Genomic DNA, 6,581 nt, shown 5'->3' with positions numbered 1-6,581 from the left:
TTTTAGGACAAGCTCCGTGTTTGCCTGTAAGGAGATGGCATCCTCACCTTTCCCAACCCTCTTCATGCTCTGCCCACCTTTACACCTCTCAGCAGCAAAGTTTCATTGAGAGACAAAACCAGAGCAGGAATTAGTCAGGGCTCTGGAATGATGAATCCTTTATCAGCAAGCAGCTGCAGAGTAGCACCAGTGCTACACACAGGAGCAGGGATGAGGAGTAGAGGCTGGTAAGAGGCAGCCCCTGGGCTCCCAGCCTACGGCACCTGGGCTCTCCAGGGGTCTCGTGGCACCTCTGGGACTGGGATTGCTGAAGACTTGGAACAAAAGACTTAGCAGCCCCACGTGTTTACCAGTCTTTGCTCAATGACTCTTCATTCAGGTATCCAGGAGGACTCCTGGTGACAGCGTTCTTTAACTCCCTGGGAAACGCTTCTGGGATGTGAAGGACCTTGTATGCAGTTCATATGCTGTCCCCATGGCCTGCAAGGAGAGAGGGGTTCCAGTGGTCCTGCTCCTTTTGGCTACATAAATTAAGAGTATGCTGGATACCCTCCAGCTTCCTTAGTAACTGCTGCAATTGTATTTCAGGGTATTTAGTGATCAGGAATGGAGAGGAAATGCCAAGTGGGTATATGGTGACCCAGGAGACACTGCCTGCTCTCACACAAGCCCAGCAGCACTGCAAGCCCTTTTGCTTCCCCCACCTGCCCTGAGCCAGAGTCTTTGCTGAGATGCTCAATAAAGGTATTAAATCCCACTCACAACCTGGCTGCTCCTGCACAATGATCCTTGGCTGCTCCATGTGCTGCTGACACAAGGGACATGGCACATATGGCACAGGAACAGCATTCCAGCCAATATTCTCATTTCCATTCCCTTCCATTGAGATGTTAACAGCAAAAAATGGAGGTTTAACAAAAAATCACAGCTACTGATATCTAGCAGAAATATTGCACTTCTTTTTTACTTGTTACATCCTTCTAGTCTGCCAGATGAGGCAAAATGCTGTTTCTGAGAGTAAATGTGCCATGTATTTTGCTAAAAGAGGAAAACACAATGAAATCCATGAGCAATTCCATAAAAACAATAAGGCAGCTCTCACATAGTTCCAGATTACTGGGTTGACAATTGCAAACAGGAAATTTAAAAATATCTTTCTTTCTGCAATTCTGGTTTATTTTTTCCTGTCAAAATACACTACTGCTTAACTTTCTGCTTGTCTCAACTAATGGATGAAGCCCTGAAAATTGCTGAATATCCCAGCAGAAGCCTATCCTGGTTAGCTGGGAAGCTAAGCACAATTACACCCAGGGAAACTCAGTGTCTTCACTGCTGCTCTGCCTGTAGGCACAGAACTAAGCCCTGGCCTCACCTGGAGAAGCAGCACCTGCCGTTTTTTGGGGATGTGCCTGAGAGGAAAAGAAGAAGGAGCTCCTCCATGGGCTGCTGGCTGGGAGCCCTGTATGTGTTTGTCAGCCTCTTCCAACAGCTCTTCCAAAGGCCCAGGAGAGTGCAACAAGGAGAGATCTGCACTCTCCAAGACCAAGAGAGAATATTCACCCCTTCTGCCCCAGGCTGTGGTCCCAGGGCTGGAGAGCACCAAGCAGCAGAAGGAAGCAGGAGATCACAGAATCATTGAACAGTCTGGGTTGGAAAAGACCCTTAAAATCATCAGCCATCCCCCCAGCACTGCCAAGTGCACCCCTAACCCACATCCCCAACCTACACCTCTCTTAAATCCATCCAGGGATGGTGACTCCACCACTGGCCTGGACAGTCTGTGCCAGGGATGACAACCCTTTTGATGAAGAAATCTTCCCCAATATCCAATCTAAACTGCCCCTAACACAGCTTGAAGCCATTTGCCTCAAGAGGCTGCAGCCTGATCACACCACACTACTGGAGACCAGGGCCCCCAGGACACCCCTGTCCCTTCTGAGGAGGGGGGGAGATGCTCAGGCATCACAGGGGGTGGGGAATCAACATCCCAGGTGAGAGACCTGGTGAGATTGGGCAAACATTGTTATTGCCATCATATTGTATACCAGAGGTATTTGGATGCAATAGCCAGGTAACATCCCAAAACAGCCATGCATAAAGTCATGAAATGGGCTGGGAACAGGCTCATTTTTTTTTACCAGATAAAACTCTGGAAAGGAATTACTATTGATATCAGCCAGCCAGTGTAAGATTTGCTAATGTGCACCCACATTACAGTGTTATCAGTGCCTGATAAGATGCATGACGTGGTCACTATGAAAACCCCATGTGATTCCAAAACACCAGCTCATCTGTAGCACAAAAAAAACCCAGCACTGTTACAGAGCACCTTTGTAAGACACTTCTAAGGCCACAAACTGTGTTTTAATAAAATATTTTGGGAACTGTAGACCTGCAGGCTGCCACACAAGAGAGGGCTGGCTCCATACAGGAGAGGGCTATCTGGGCAAGGAGAACACACTCACTTTTTGGTGTAGATAGACCACAGTGATGCTACAAAATTTATATTGGTAAGGAAGAAGAAAATATGTTAAGGTAATATTAAAGATGATGGCCTCTGAGTTTTGGAAAGACTTATAGTGATTGTATAACACTTTTTCTCTTCATGAGTATTTCCCCCATATGTGGTTACATTACTTTGATAATTTTTGTCAAGACATCTTCACCCATCTGCTTTATTATGGAGCTCTTCAGCACTAAGGAAAAGGCTCCCCTTTGCTTGCAGAACTCATTTCTTTGTTGTGCCATAGCTGGTAAGGCTGCCATGCCTCTAGTGCTGAACTCAACAGGTACCCAGGTGCCCACAGGGCTACTCACAAAACAGTGCAAATAAAGGCTTGGTACTCATTAAACTGTAGTATTTTTCTCCTTTTTTAATTAAACATGAATTGTGTTTAACGTTTCTAACATTTTATCCTTTCAGAGGTAGAATCTGGGTAACACCTTCCAGAATTAGAAGAATCTTTTTGTACAAAAATCTCCTGTGATCTATACTGGCTCTCAGGTACCAGCAGGCCTGACAATGTTCATGTAGGCCTTTCCACACTACTCTTGGTATTTCTACACAATACACAATACTCTTGGTATAACTTAGACTTGGATTTCCTAAAGCATTCTAATATAGGCATTAGCATGGCTCATTCATGATACCTGTTGTGGGCAGGCTCCCAGAAAAACTGAGCCTGTCATGCCAACTAACTCTTCAGGAAAATTTGAAATAACCTGAGATTTTTAGTTATTTATTTTTAGTTATTATAACTTAACACCTTGGTCCTATCTGGACTCAGCATATGAAAGGAAATCATTCTGGGCACAGGACAATTAGCCTCAGGGATTCCCTCTGCTGTGATAAAACCAAAGCAAATAGCACTCTAGTTTTAGGGTTATCCTCATCTTCAAATTTTACCCAAACTTCCAAATTTGCCCATAGCCACTGATAAATTTGGGTAAAAGAGTGGAACTAGATGCTGCCATGTCAAACCAGACCTGTTTTTGAAAAAGAAAATGCTGAATGTTCCATTATGAGCATAAAATCTGCCCACACACAGGGTTTAGCTTTGCAGTGTAACAGAGAAGTGCTTTTCTTAACCCAGCCATGTTCTCTCTGTGTACCAGGGCATCCTGAGTAACCCCCACCATCACTTTAGGCTGTTCTGATAACTGCACCAGCTGCTTTTAGGTAACTAAACCTTTTACTAAGTTATTGACCACTGCTAGGCCTGGAGCAAGAAGGTTGGAAGTTAAAATATACACGAGGTAATAAAATCAATACTTGTTATTTCATTTAGCAAGTATGATCCCACCCTACAGCACCAGCTGCAGGTTATAAGAACAGGTAACAAAATACTGCAGAGAAAATGAATAATTTACCTCCCCTCACCTACAGATGTAACAAGTAACCCCGTACAGATTTCTAGTTGAACAAACTCGTACAAAAAGGCTTGTCCTGGATATGAGGTTCTGTAGTGTTTCCATTGCAGATGAGACACTCAGAGAGCTGCCATCGTGTACAACCTTTTCCAGCCCCCAGCAACTTGCCAGCAATCCCATCCCTGCTCCCAGGAAGGGGGAATGGAGGGTGTCCCCGAGGGGCAGCACAGTGTCACTGGCCAGCAGCATCACCTGCAAGCTGAGGAGAAGGCAGAGCTCCTCACAGCACACAGCTGAACCCCCTTGTCCCACATCCCTGTGCCCGAGCAGCACTTGGCTGGGCAGGGATGCTGGCCCATGGCCAGTGGCACAGCTGGCATCAATCCTTCTGTCCAGCCAGGCCTGCTCTTGAGGCAGCAGAGTGACCTGTGGCACCTGCTGAGGCTCAACTTCTTCACACATCAAGACCACTCCCTCTTCCTCCTCCTTTCCTGGTCTTCTTCCAAGAGCCCCCTCCCATGGCAACAGTGCCCGCTGTCCCTGCTGCCTGCAGACCTGGCAGCAGCCACAACCACACCAGGGCTCCTCCTTGGGATGGGACCCAAGGGGAGAGGAGCCAGCACGGGCAATGGAGGGGCCAGGAAACCACGAACAGCAGGGTGGCTGCTCAGGGCAGGGTACCGAGGTGTGTGGGACTGCAGCAGCCCAAAGAACGCAGGGCCCGCACATAAAGAGCAGTCAAACAGCCCCATGGCCACTCTGGCATTATTGTCCTTTCCTCTGCAATCATCTCCATCCCTCCCAGACTGCTGGAAGCTGCTTGTCTGGAGCAGCTCAGGCAAAGGGAGAGAACAGGAGTGATCACACCTCAGTCTCACAAGGAGTCACAGGGCTCTGAACACACCACAGCTCCATGGCTCAGCACACTTCAGCAGTGTCCCAGTGCACTTGTCCCATGGGTGGAGAGGGCTCCATTGCCCTGTGTCCAACTTCTAAACTACATTACATAAGTTTAAAACACTTCAGATACTTTGAAAATATCAATTTGCTGTCACAACTGCTGAAGTTGCCACAGAGATGCTGCCCAGCCTTAGATGAAAGGGAGACCGTGACTGCTGCAGGGATAAATACATGAAAAATATTTCTTTTAAATATTTGGGAACCCCTGTCAGAAGGGAAACATGAAAATACCTGATCTGCTTCTACAAAACCAAACCAGAAATTACTCTTTTTTCCTGAATTGGACCCTGTACTTCACGTTAAAAAGAAGCAGAAGTATGATTAAAGCACTGGGTAAGCCTCCTGAGCAGGGCGCAGCTTGGCACACCGGCTCATGTTTGGTTGCTGCACCTATGTAACATTGTATTTTTGGTTGCAGTACTAAATAACATTGAATATTTTTGTTGCAGTTCCGTATAAACATTAACATCAGTGCTTTGAGTGCCCAGGACAGACATGACTTCATACACTTAAATCCTAATTCTTTTAATTTTTAAATTTTTTTGCTATTTATTTGCTCGTATATTACCAAGAAACACAAACAGTGCCATAGGAGCTGTTTGCTCCTAATACTCCATGAACTTCTCTGATAAAATTAGTTCAGGTTTTGACACTGTGCAAAGTGAACTCCTCAGTTTTCTTTCTCTAAAATCGACCTCTGGACACTACCATAAGCTACGGAAAAAGGATACAAACGCCCCACCCCCAGCAGCACTACAAATCAATTCTTCCCCTTATGCCACAAAATTAAACACCTTTCCTCGTGCTGTTGACCTTGAGCTGCCAACAACACGATCATCTGCTCCATCAGCCACAAGCAACCTCTCTTCGTCAGCTGCCAGGGACATTCTCCATCCTTTTGCTGTTTGCTCTTCAGGAATCCACTCCGTCATTACTTTGCCTGAAAATCTTAATTTTTTCATGCCCTTAAACTTTCTAAGTTTCAAGTACACATGCTTGAGGCTTCTCTCCAGCCTCACCTCACCATCTGTGCCCAAGTGCCCACTGGCACGGGCCAGGGTGAGTTCTGCGAGCCTCCCGTCCCGGACCCCTTCTGCCAGCGCTGGCACTAGGGCTGGCTCTTTCTGCATTTCCCCTCCTGTTTCTGCACAGCTTCTAAAATAAACGGCAGGACATCATTCCTAATGCCACGGCAAAGCGTCTATTACAGTTTATGCCGCGCACGGAAGATCCGCGGATGCCCCAGGGCCCGCTCGGGCATCCGTGAGCCGCACCAGGCAGAGCCTCTCGCCTGCCCCGCCAGCTCTTTGGAGACGCTGCTGGTTCCGATCAAAGAGCGACAGCCTAACCTGACCGGACCCCTGTCGTAAAAAGCGCTCATCCAGGTGATTTACTTGATTTTAATTGCACTTTTCACACTTCAGTCCTGGGGAATTGCTGCGATGCCGCTGACACTCCATCCTCCTCCGTCACATCCGAAGGGAGCGAGGGGTCCTGTCGGGGGCTGTCCCCGCGTGTTTCCCCCTTCTCACGGTGTCCCCCTTCCCCGGCACGGCGGCCCGGGCGTGGGGCGGCTGCTGAGGCTCTCCGTCCCCAGTCACCGCCCTGGCCCCCATCACACCAGGCGCCACCGAAGTTCTACCGCCCGCCCCAACTCCGCCGCGGCCGCCCATTGTCTGCGCGCCGGGAGGCGCTTTGGGGAGAAACGAGCCGAAAAGCCGAGTCCTCCGCCCCGCCCGGCCTCCCCCGCC

The sequence above is a fragment of the Parus major genome, chromosome 12 (assembly GCF_001522545.3).
Source record: "Parus major isolate Abel chromosome 12, Parus_major1.1, whole genome shotgun sequence".
NCBI classification, from domain to species: Eukaryota; Metazoa; Chordata; class Aves; order Passeriformes; family Paridae; genus Parus; species Parus major.
Note: the sequence above shows the minus strand (reverse complement) of the source record.